Raw genomic sequence first — 12,413 nt, forward strand, 5'->3', positions numbered from 1 at the left:
AGTACATGGTAAATAACTGAATTATAGCAGCTTATGTGTGCATATGGAGACAGGATGTAGAAAATGTAATTTATAAGGTATCTTTATGTGCATGTGTACGTGAGATGCGTCCTTGTGTGTCCTTGTGTATCGTGTTCAAGCTTTCACTGTCGGTTTAGGTTTAAAAGTAAGTTGGGGAATACCATTATTTTAGTGCTTGTCTTGGGGAAGGTCAGCCTGAGGTTTGTTTGATTGCCTGTACTAAAGCAGAAACCTTCAGTTCAGTGTTTGAGGATCGAAAGCACACACAGTCAGGGCACTAGCAATAAACTTAATCAGGAGTGTTACTTTGTAAGTACAATTTTTATAGAAATCCGTTATCTGGGTTTTCTCTGGAGACTAATGTATGTGAGCATATGAGGGTAAAATGGCTCCTGCTAGTGTGATGTTCTTTATTTGCAAAGTATCTATTTAGATACAGAAACTGTTCTGCAGAGAGCCGGCCGAGAAAGTGCATGAAGCATGTTCTTCCTGTGCCCATACCTTGGGCATTACTAGCTTTGCTGTCATAATATATTTAATCAGTGTGACAGTAAATGATCTTCTACTCTAGACAAACAAGTGGAAGATTATCTGCATCTTACAGGGTTAATGGCCCTTTCATAATAAACAATACCCACAGTGTGAAAATGAAGCAGTAACTCATGTACATATTTCAGAAAGCACATGCCCAAGGTGATTTACAAAGGAAGTTGCATCAAACCTGTGGTTAAATGCTATAGCATTCCAGGCCACAGCTTTACTGATCTCAGAAGGACATCTTAATTTACTATATATTCCCACAGAGAAACATACACACAGGCATTTTGTAATGAATGCATCCTCATGGGGTTTCTCCGAGGGTATAGGTACACGTAATGTGAAAGTTCAGATGAAATGAAAAATATCAGCATGAAAAGGTTAAATGCAGGGTCTTTTTGTAAAGAGTGGTTATCAGTGAATCAGCTTCAAGCTAGGAAGTTCTTTAGAGGCCACCCGTGGACCTTTATTGTCCAGTACTAACAAACATATAAAAATAATGAAATGGAACAACTGACACCAGACTTAAGGATGACCCTGAAAGCTAGTATCCAAGTTCAAGATCACTTTTATAAATTGAGAGGTGTAGTCAGAGATAAAGAGAAGGAGATGCAGAAGAGGAAGGCCCTCTGGGTAAGAAAGCTAAGCTTGCACACATGAGGTAGGCATGGCTAAAGCTTTGCAGGTGTGGCAAAAAGCTTTCACTATGGATAATGAGCCAACTGATAGCAAAACAGAATGAGGATCTAAAAATCAAGCAAGATACTGCAATTATTAAAACTGTCTAGCTTAGGGGATACAAAACATTGTGTTTGGTACTGCTCAGCTTCTGAGGTGTGTTCAATCTAGCTTCTACAAATGAAGATTGGTGTGGAGAGTTTGGACATGAAAGGTTTAGGGATTGAGATATGTAGCTTGCAAAAGGGACTAGTGATGTTGAATGATAATCTTTACCTCTAAAGAGTTCTTATCTAGAGATGGGAAATAAACTGTTTTTCTTCTTCCCCAGTAAACTCATCCAGCAGGATGAGTTGAGATTAAATGCATTATTTTTTTATAATGGAATCATTAAATGTCAGATTAGATAACAAGTGAGGTAGATTGCTGAGATTTAAAAAGTAGATTTCATTTCCATTTGTTAGGAATAAGATAGAAGCAACCTGTCACTAAGAGACGGAGATTGGTTGTTTAACCTCTTGTGGCTCCTTATAGTTTTAAAAATGTATGCATCTATGCATGGACAACTCTCTATCTCCCATCACAGTTTCTGATATTTCCACTGAGAGTTTATATTAACAATTATTGGGCCAATTTGAGGCTTCTTTTGAAGTTTGTCTTGCCAATGGGTTTCAGCCCTGGGCAAGTTCACTATGGATTCAGTGGGACCAAATAAAATGACAGCAAAACGTTTTTGGGGTGAAAGGGTTATACCCAACTTTATTTCCAGGTGGCAGGTCAGTCACTAAAGTCCCATTCACTCAGAGCTAGTCTGCATGCAGCAAGCCGGTCTCTGCCTCTGGGCCCCTCTGTCTGCACAGCCGTCCTCTGGGCCCCTCTGTCTGCACAGCCGTCCTCTGGGCCCCTCTGTCTGCACAGCCGTCCTCTGGGCCCCTCTGCCTGCACAGCTGTTCTCTGGGCCTCTCTGCCTGTGCAGCCGTCCCACACAGCTGTTCTCTGGGCTTCTCTGCACAGTCGTCCCGCATAGCCATCCTCTGGGCCTCTGTCCTCAGTGCTGCCACCACTCCAGCCTCTGCTCCGCTCTCCTGCAGCCTTGTAGCCCTGCCGCCGTGTCGCCCAGAGGACTGGGCGGAGCTCTTTACATAGAGTCAACAGCCATGTATTGCCCACAGGTGTGCAGTGAGCTGGTCAACCAGGGCCAGGAGAGAATCCTGGCCACAGGAGCTCTCATTTTATCCACAAAGTTTAATTCTAAGTAAAAACTATAACTCTCCATGTCCTAATACCTTCTCTGAATGGTAGGGTATGTTCTAATAAAGTTGAAAAATTATTCATTTGCACTTGACCCCTTTGGAATTTTGTGTCCAGGCATAGAATGAGGTTGCCATTCCCGGGACTGGTATCCACTGGCAGTGGTTAGTTCTTGAGGTGGTGTGTGGAGGTAACCTTTCCTGTATTGCCTGTGGCTTTCTATGCAGTCTGAATTTGTTTATGATGCTAAGAACCTGAATTAGACCTCAGCCCAAGAGACAGACAAAATGGATGGTGGTTCATGGAGAGAAAAAACTTACTGTGGATCATTAAAGAACCATGAACATCTTAAACAACATTAGGCTATGTTTGTTCTCAGGGGCACATGTTATGCTACCAATTTCAAATATCCCCTTTTAGAGGAAGGCAGTTGGTGGCAATTAATTACCCCTGGATAGCACATACAGCTGCAGCCTATGTATGGAAACAAGAGAAATTAGATTTAATTGGCCTTAGCACAATCAGGAATGTGGCATTTATTTAATTAGGACTTGTTGGGAATAGAGCCTTGAGTAGTGTTTTATTGCATTTTTAATATTAATAATACTATAATTAATAACACATACAGCATATAAAAATGAAATAAGCTTCCTGGATATTACATAAGGTATTGCACATTATTTTTAGAAATGCATGAAGTGTGTTCTTTTGACAATCAAAGACTCTCAATTATATAAAAAATGAAGGGTTCTTCCTTTGAGTGTCAGTCACATTGATTATTTCAAAGTTTCCCTTTATCAAGCCAGGGCCTGATGCATCCTCTGCTGAGCCTGTATTAGTGGGTGAAGTGATTCATTGAAACCCAATTTATTTTCTATTTTGTTTTCCTTTTGACTTTGAAGTTAAAATACTTGTCATTAAGTGCCCTTGCATCTTTTACTTAGCAATAACTAGGATTTCTTAAAAGGAAAAAAAGAAAAGAAAAATCTGGCATTTGAATAAAAGTGTAGAAAATTCAACATCCTAACTACATGAGGGCTTTAAAAGTTGTCATAATTCCCAAATACTGCTTTAACTTTTAAGGAAATATTTGCCTAGAAAAATATCTTATGGCATATTATTAATAAAATAATTGCAATTACACTCTGGTTATTTACATAGTATTTTTGCTGGTTTGTGTGTCTTAAATAAAATCCTTGAGAGTAAGTATCCAGAGTTTTTTGCCCTATGGTTTTGCAGGATGAACATTTGCTCCTAATTCAAGGGAATATATACTACATGAGAGTCCACATTTTAAGTGTCTCCCTGATGGGAATGTCCCCCAAATGCCATGCAGACTAAACAAAATGAATGCTTCTGATTGCCATGCTGTATTAAAAAAAATCTGTCTTATATCCCACACATAACAGGCAGTTTTTCTGCACATTTTCACACAAAAACAAGATTAGAAATGCTTTGCATTTTTATCAGATATTCATACATAGAAGAAAAGCAACATCCCGTGGTCCTACAGATGTTTATAAACTGAAGTAGTTGTATGCTCTAAAGAGGCATCATCTTGCCACTCTCCAAATGGACACAGTGACTTGCTGAACACTTCTTAATTCCTCCCCCTCTGCCAATGGGATGCCCAAATTTTACATCCCAGAATTAAGTGGAGAGAAAGATTACCTAGCTCAGAAGGTAAGCAAGAAGCTAGGAAAGCCAACCGTAAAATCATTTTAAGGCTTGGAGATAGGACTACTTAACAGGGGACAGCTTTTCTCCTTTTCTTTCCTTGAATTATTTTTTGTATTTTCTTCATCATATAAAAAATACTTAATAAACACTTGCACAGAGAGGACACTAGATACTCTTCATTTCGTTAAACATTTCTTAAATACATGCAGGGTTTATATATCCCTGGTCAAGATACATACGATATTAAAATGAGAGATTGATTTGCCCTTAAAAGTCATGAAAGAACCAGAGAATCCAAGCAGTCATATGACTGCTTTGTGTGAGACACCCCACCCCAGATGCGGCATTCAGGGAAAACCAGTCCAGGCTTTGGAGTGAGAAAAGCTTGCTGTCATTCTTGTTTTTCTGCCAGGAATTGACTGTGTGACCTTGGGCTCATCACTTCCTTCTCTTGAACTCAAATTAGCCATTTGCAAAACAAAGAAATTAAACTCTTTAGATGATCTCTGAGGCCCCTTGATAGCTAATAGTGTTTTATTTTTATCTATGGGATTGAGAGGAGGTGCTGGAGTCTTAACAAAGTGAAGGAAAATTCCTAAAATTCAGAAATGTTACTTTGCAAGAACATGTCAAGCATCTTCTCAAAGCAACAGAACAGGGTCTCTTTGCCAAGAAATATCCCTGTGAAAATCGACTCAAAGACCTAAAAGGAGAGCAGGAAGTAGGGGGAAGCAATTGTTTCCTTTTACATTTCATAAATATGAATATGAGGGACATGCAGCTGCCCTTTGATGTGCCCTGGTGCTCTGTAAAATGAGCTACACCTGGCCTTGGGGCTTTGCACATCCTGCCTGGTGGCCTTAAGCCTTTCACCCAGGGGTTCCTTAGTGCTGAGGAAACACCACAGGTGCCTCATGAATCAACCTTTAGGAGTTAAACAGGAGAATGAAACGTGCGGAGTGAGTGAAATCATACTCAAATTATAACCACATCTGTCTTTTGATGTCATGCATACAAAATAAATTAAATATTAACAAGTATGTGTACATTTCTGTGTGCCTGTAGATTTAACCCCCACCTGCCTGCTAAGTTCACTGTTTCTGGTTGATCACTTGTGGGCTGTTTTAAGAGAACTGCCCATTGGAAGTAGTCATTTTGTAAAGTTAAATGAATTTAGGCCAGGAAACAGTCCATTATATGAGAAACTTTATAGAAACATATGGGAACTGAATGCTTCATTGTTACTTTAAGCTGATGACAAGTATCATCATCCAAAGTATTGTTGGTTTGGTGCAGGAGCCATGTGTGCTCCTCACGGCCATTCTTCACTTTCTGCAGGAAAAGCCCTCAGATCCAGTGTCTAATAGCAGCATGTACTGTCTGTCAACAAAGAAATCCACGATATGAACTCACCCCTGTAGCAGCTGGTGGAACAGGCAGCGAACAGCCCCTGCTTGACAAAATGCCCAAACCTTTGGTGGCTGTAACTCCGGGGGGAAAATCCCGGGGCAAAATACCTTTGAAACAAAGGGAGAAATAAAGTGGGAGAAACCCGTTTATTTCATACAAGCAGTCCACTTGTGCTCTCCCGTGTCTCTCGCAACCTGGCTGCAGAAGAAGAGACCCCACCCAACCTCTCCTCTTCTCTGATCCAGATAAGTCCTTGCTCGCCTGTGTCATTATCTATTGATATGGAAATGGTCTACTTCTTTCTCCACCCCTTGGAAACACCTGTTGTATAGAGATGCACTAAAGCCAGGCAAGAGATTCTGCAAATATTGCAATTACTCACAGTGGCTAAGAAGCCAGTTGCAAAGCAACAATTAACGACTGGGGTTTTATTTCCTGTTCCTCCAACGCCATCTTCCCATCACTCTTGTACAGAGTAGTTAAGTACAGTAAAGATGTCCAATGAGAATGAGTCATCAGGGAATCCTTTACCAATTATTCTCTAAACAAAAATATTAAACACACACATGCACGCACAGTCAAGAAAACAAAGCCAGGTGAGCATTGAGTATGAATGCACTGGGTGCAGTTACAAAGCTGATGCATCCAAAATTTCATTATTGATGTATGATTTGACATGTAGCTCATTACATTTACAAATAAGTCTTCAGAAGTGTGGAGAATAGAATGGCTGGCTGAAGATGGTACTTCATTCACAGGGAAGGAGAGCATATGTGTTCATTATGCATGTGGGTATTTAAGGCTTTCTTTCTAAAAATATTTTTATTTTGTGCTGAAAACTGTGAAGACATAATTTTTTTTTTTTTTGAGAGGGCATCACTCATATTTATTGATCAAATAGTTGTTAACAACAATAAAATTCTGTATAGGGAACTCCATGCACAATCATTAATCAACCCCAAGCCTAATTCTCAACAGTCTCCAATCTTCTGAAGCATAACGAACAAGTTCTTACATGGTGAACAAATTCTTACATAGTGAATAAGTTCTTACATGGTGAACAGTGCAAGGGCAGTCATCACAGAAACTTTCGGTTTTGATCATGCATTATGAACTATAAACAATCAGGTCAAATATGAATATTCGTTTGATTTTTTATACTTGATTTATACGTGAATCTCACATTTCTCCCTTATTGTTGTTGTTATTATTATTATTATTTTTAATAAAATGCTGAAGAGGTAGGTAGATGCAAGATAAAGGTAGAAAACATAGTTTAGTGCTGTATGAGGGCAAATGTAGATGATCAGGTGTGTGCCTATAGACTAAGTATTAATCTAAGCTAGACAAGGGCAACAAAACATCCACGGATGCAGAAGATTTCTCTCAAAACGGGGGGTGAGGTTCTAAGCCTCACCTCTGCTGATCCCCAATTTCTCACCTGATGGCCCCACTGCGACTGTGCCTGTCTTAGGTTGTTCCTCCCTTGAGGAATCTTACCCGTCTCTGGCTAACCAGTCATCTTCTGGGGCCATACAGAGAAATGTAAAGTTGGTAAGAGAGAGAAGCAATATTGTTTGAAAAGGTTAGCTTTTTACTTCTTTGCAGATTTATGCCCTGTGGCTTTTATGCCCAGCATTTGTCTTGAGGTATCTTTACCACTTGGAAGAATTATGATACTCGGTAATTTTGTTATGAGGCACGAATTCTACTTAAGGGTTGTAATTAGGAAGGAAGAAGAAAAGCTATAGAAGTAGCAGGCGGAAGAAAACATGGGAAGATTGATTATTTCTTTGACATAGCTTCTTGTAGAGTAACATAAGCGTGTATAGGTTTTAAACTACTAATTAAATTGCGCACACACATTAACATAATAGGAATACAGCTATGTAACCAAAGCAGACCTACAATTACCAGCCATCTCCAGTGAAACCAAGAAAACCAGTTAGGCACCCTGGGCATTTGTGAAAACTCATCAATGATACGATGGATATTGTCTAACTGAATTTGAATAGTTTGAGAAAAATCAGACAAATTAAAACAACACATTCCTGGGAACTGTTCCCATCCCATATGTTCTTTTAACAGTAGATAGTCTGTAGTCGCACCATTTTGGAGCACTGCAACTTGCACTTCTCCTAATTCTTGGTTGAGTTCTGACAGTATAGATCCAGTCAAATTTGTTGTTTTACTGTATGCACAGGCCAGCTTAGATATCTCCTTCTTCATTCCAATGGCAAGTCCAGGAATTGGTGGGATGACTGCAGCTACAACTGCAACAGCACCAGGATCTTTGTTGAAGTTTTTTGATGATCATCTTCTGGAATGACTCTTCCAGAGAATGTTGATGTTGGAAGTTCTTCATATCGTATCTTAATTCATTTTTTGGGTAGCCAAATTAGGCTTTGATCATGTGAAGACATAATTTTAAGCTAAAAATGCTATATATCAGGGGAGCTCTAAGTGTCGTGGTAAGGTACTGCCTTTTGTAGGAGTTTCTTAAAGCATCTTGAAGATAAATCTAGTCTCCCCTTGACACCATGTTGGTTGGTTGAGAAAAGGAAGGAAATCAATATTTTTGGTTCTGGAGACTTGGATTCATTAAACATAGTTGCTAGACATGATTTTTCAGGCCACAAACTGACTTTGAAGATTTGTATTTAGGGGAGAGCAGGAAAGAAGAAATGAATGACTTCTATACTCACTTGCCTATAGTGTACATGTGTAACAAATACACTCTTGCCAGTAGCCTCCTTTATAAGTAATGAGGTTGTTGCATCTTAAGACTGATTTCTAATATCCTACTGCAGGACTGAATTCAGAGACTTCTCTTATTATATATTTTCTTTGTTTATTGGTTAATAACTTTGATTTAAGTTTTGAAATTGAAAAGTAAAACACAGCCTCTATTGACCTGGGGGAAGTTTCACTATTTCCGTGATGGAAAAGAAGGTGTGTTGCAACTGATACAGCTGCTACAGGGGATCAGATTAACTTGTACCTCTGGCCTCAGATGTTTATCTTATTGAGAGGTTTTTCCCTTGCCTCAGAATCCACTCCTTCAGTTGTATGATTTCCTCTCTTTGATGAGCTATTCCAGCTTGTCTCCAGCTGCCCAACAAAACATCGTCATCTCTGACACCAGAGGGGGAAATAAAACCAATTTTCTTAAAAAACTTTCCATGTTAGTGTTTTCTAATTTGGAAGATTGAAAAAATGAAAAAATTGTCTGTACATGACACATTGCAACTACCTAGTAAAGAATAGGGTACGTAGACCCTGAGGAAGAAAAAAAAAATCAAACTTCTGCCTCAGGGAAGAATAAGCAAGAGAGGATTTTATTTCCATGTGTCATTTTGAATATATTATTGTAAACAGCACTTAGCACCTTTGTGGTACTAAATTAATTTAAAATGATAATATTTTCCCTTCCTTTCAAAGTGATCTCTTCTGTGGCTGTTGTAAGGTACAGGTGATGGGCAGGAAACTTGGAGGTTTTGATCCTGCATATGAAATATTTCAAGTTGTTAAGTTTTTACATACCCAGTTTGTTGCTGGGTAACAAACCATGGAGTTAGAGTATGAATATAGTACCAGAACCAGTGTCTTTAATGGTTTATAACAATTGTGTATTTATAAAGCTATGTTAACTTTTTCAAAACATTTCACATTTGTACCTTAAACCTCCAACTTCTCAAATGTGAGATAGGTGAGGTGGCACTTCACATAATTTGTAGAGGAAGAAGGTTAAATGCCTTATTCCAGGTTTGAGGTGATGATCTGACCAGAAGTTGGATGCTGTCTCTTCTATCTCACAACAGCACCAAAGCAGAGACAGATTTTTCTTGACATAGAAAGTAGTGATCTCACTTGAGTCAATCATCTTTACATTCTAGGAAACCAGGCCCCTTGGCTTAAGATGGGCTTAAAAGGTTTTCCAGGAAGACACAACAAAGGAAACTGGCTCTTGTGGAGATAACGTGTAGTAAAATGTAGTCAACTTTTATTTCAAAGAGTGTTTCTCTTACCTTTCATTGTTCTATGCTTGCTCCTCTTTCTCGCTATCAAAACTGACCTGTCAGAAAATAAATTGGTATCATTTTCTGACACGCTGAGAATTCAGGTTGTATTTTATGCACACATACACACTTACACTAACACAACTTTAAGTGAGTCATATTTTTGTTGTCCTTCTTTCCAATACTACAGATAAGGGAATACTCCCTCACTAGCAATCATTGGCATGGGAATGTTAAGTTGAAAAAGTAGACTTGATTGATTAAGAGATGTTTAAAAGAGAATGAAAATTTTAGGGATGACATGAAAGAAAAATACTAGCTATGGACGTTGTAGAAAAGGTATGGACATGGGGAGAGAGAAAAAGAGAGGAAGAGGGAAGGAATGAGAGAGAGAAGAAAAGGGACAGAGAGAACCAGAAAAAGAGTAAAGACAAAAAGAAAGCAGGAAGAGGGAGAGGAAGAGGAGGGAATGGAAAGAAAGAAAGATGGAGGAGAAATGGGAAAGGAAGGAGAAAAGAAGGAGAAAAGGGAGGAAGGAAAAGAAAGAAGCAATCAGACAAAGAACATGGGTAGAAAGAAAGAAGAAAATGCATGTACACTTCAAGGAAACAGTAAAAACAGGAGATTCCAGATGGAAACTTGTTTTTAGAAACTTTGGTGAAGTTTAAAATGTGAATATGGTGATATCTAATATGGTAAAATAATCAGGGTAGATTTTTCTTTTAAAGTCTAGTGAAGATGTGGGAATAGAAGACTGTGGATGGACATCTCAGTCACCTTTTAAAGTAGAAAATAAATAGTTTGAAACTAATTATATCCTGAGCATCAGATTCATGTCTTAATTGTTCACTTGGGAAATCTTGATCCAGAGCAGTCTGAAAGTTTAGCCCAAGTGCTTTGATAACTCTACACTCATAATTGGTTTGAAAGGTAAGTTTGCCATGAATTATTAATTTACACATTTAAAAATATACTTTTGACTATTTTTAGATCTGAGTGGCAGCCCATTAGTGAGTCATGAAATCAATTCAGATGGCAGTGACCACTGTTTTAAAAAAATAAAATAGAACAAATAATGTTTATTAAATTGGCTTAGGATTCACATAAAAGTGAGTACAGTATGTATAGGAACGATAAATACTTATTTTTGTAGCTTTTGTTTCAGGTATGTGTGTGTGTGTGTGTGTGTGTGTGTGTGTGTGTGTGTGTGTGTTATACCTATATACTCACCCCCAAAGTAAAATGCTTTTCCTTTTATAGGCGATTGTTAAAAATGCTTGAAAAATACTGATCTGCCTAGTATGGAACAAAAACTTACCAGCATATGTATGTGTCATGTTCTTTGCGATGTTTTAACAGTGTCTCTATTCCTGAAGGGAGGATGATTATTTCAAAATGTGGCCATTTTGTTTCTTAGCTCTTATTTCCAGAGTTAATTTTTCATTCAAAAGTGTCACTTGATTTATGAATGTATGTAAAAAGTGCTTTGGTTTAACATCATATGTCATTAGGAAACTGCGAGTTAAAACAATGATGAGATGCCATTAAATTTATAAGTTTCTATGCAGCTATTAGAATGGTCAAAATCCAAAATTTTGACAATATTAAGTGATAGGATATTGAGCAACAGGAACTCCCATTCATTTCTGTGGAGTAAATGGAAGTTTTTACTCAGAATTTCCAGAATTTCCCGCCTGGCCTTAGTCCATTTACATACCAACGGATGTCTACCACAGTAGAGCTCATGTGTCTACAGGACTTGCTGGGAGAGGACATGCAGAACCAACCTGGACCCTTGCTGGATGATGATTGGGTGTCACGATCTGACTGAGGGGAGGGTCAAGGCACCCGCCTTGGGGGACTGACTGGAGCCTCTTGTGACAGAGGCCCCATGTTGAGTAAATGATCAGTCCCCAGTGAATGAGTATTGTGTCCTGGCTTTGCCTGACAGAGTAGCTGAATTTATTGTGACCCTGAGTGGTGTCCTGGAGCCCCCACTGTTATAAATGGCTGGAGGGATGGGGCTGTCAGAGTGGAACAAGCCTGAATCCCCTTGGAAATAGGGGAACCTAATGTTGTGTATGATGTTCTGCATCACTAAAGAGGTTTTGGGTCTTGTAGGCTACTGGAGAGTTTTCCTCCTGCTCTTGTCACAAATTCTGAGGCCCTTGTGCCCCTTGTCATGCAAGGGCATCAGGTGGGGCTGGAGTAAAACATGTGCAGTTATCTCCACCATTGCAAAACAGACAAGCTGGATGTCCATGTGACTAGGGCCTCTGGCAGCAGCTTGTAGGCCATTTGCCTTGGCATCCCCAGGGAATAATGGAGCAGATGACTTGGTCTCGGGCAGAAGCCAATGTGGGCTGTAGTCCATCAGTGAGGCCTGCCTCTGACATTTAGAGAAGTCAGCAGAGCCTGGCAGGAGTGCACTGTGTGACTGAGTCCCACAGCAACCTGGAGACTACGTGGTCTTGGCTATCTAGATACATGGACCAGCAATGGCTGGCCCTTCTGGCACCTTGGGGACAAGACCTGGAAGCTGGCCTCCTGTGTGTTCCTGGAGTAACAGGCAGAGTGGCCCCCAAAGGTCACAGTCATGTACTCAAAATGGCTGGCAGGTAAAAGCATTTTGCGGGGGAGTTTGTCTCATGACTGTGGCCTGTACCCCTGCCTCCAGTAGCGGCACATCCACACATCCACCCCATATCTTACCGCCTGTAAGGTTATTTTCTTCTACAGTCTGCAGATTGGGCCCACCCCTAGCCACAGCTGCTGCTTGTTGAGTGTGCCTGGGGCCCCCTGCTGGTTCAGCTGATG

The sequence above is a fragment of the Manis pentadactyla genome, chromosome 2, assembly GCF_030020395.1.
Source record: "Manis pentadactyla isolate mManPen7 chromosome 2, mManPen7.hap1, whole genome shotgun sequence".
Taxonomy (NCBI): domain Eukaryota; kingdom Metazoa; phylum Chordata; class Mammalia; order Pholidota; family Manidae; genus Manis; species Manis pentadactyla.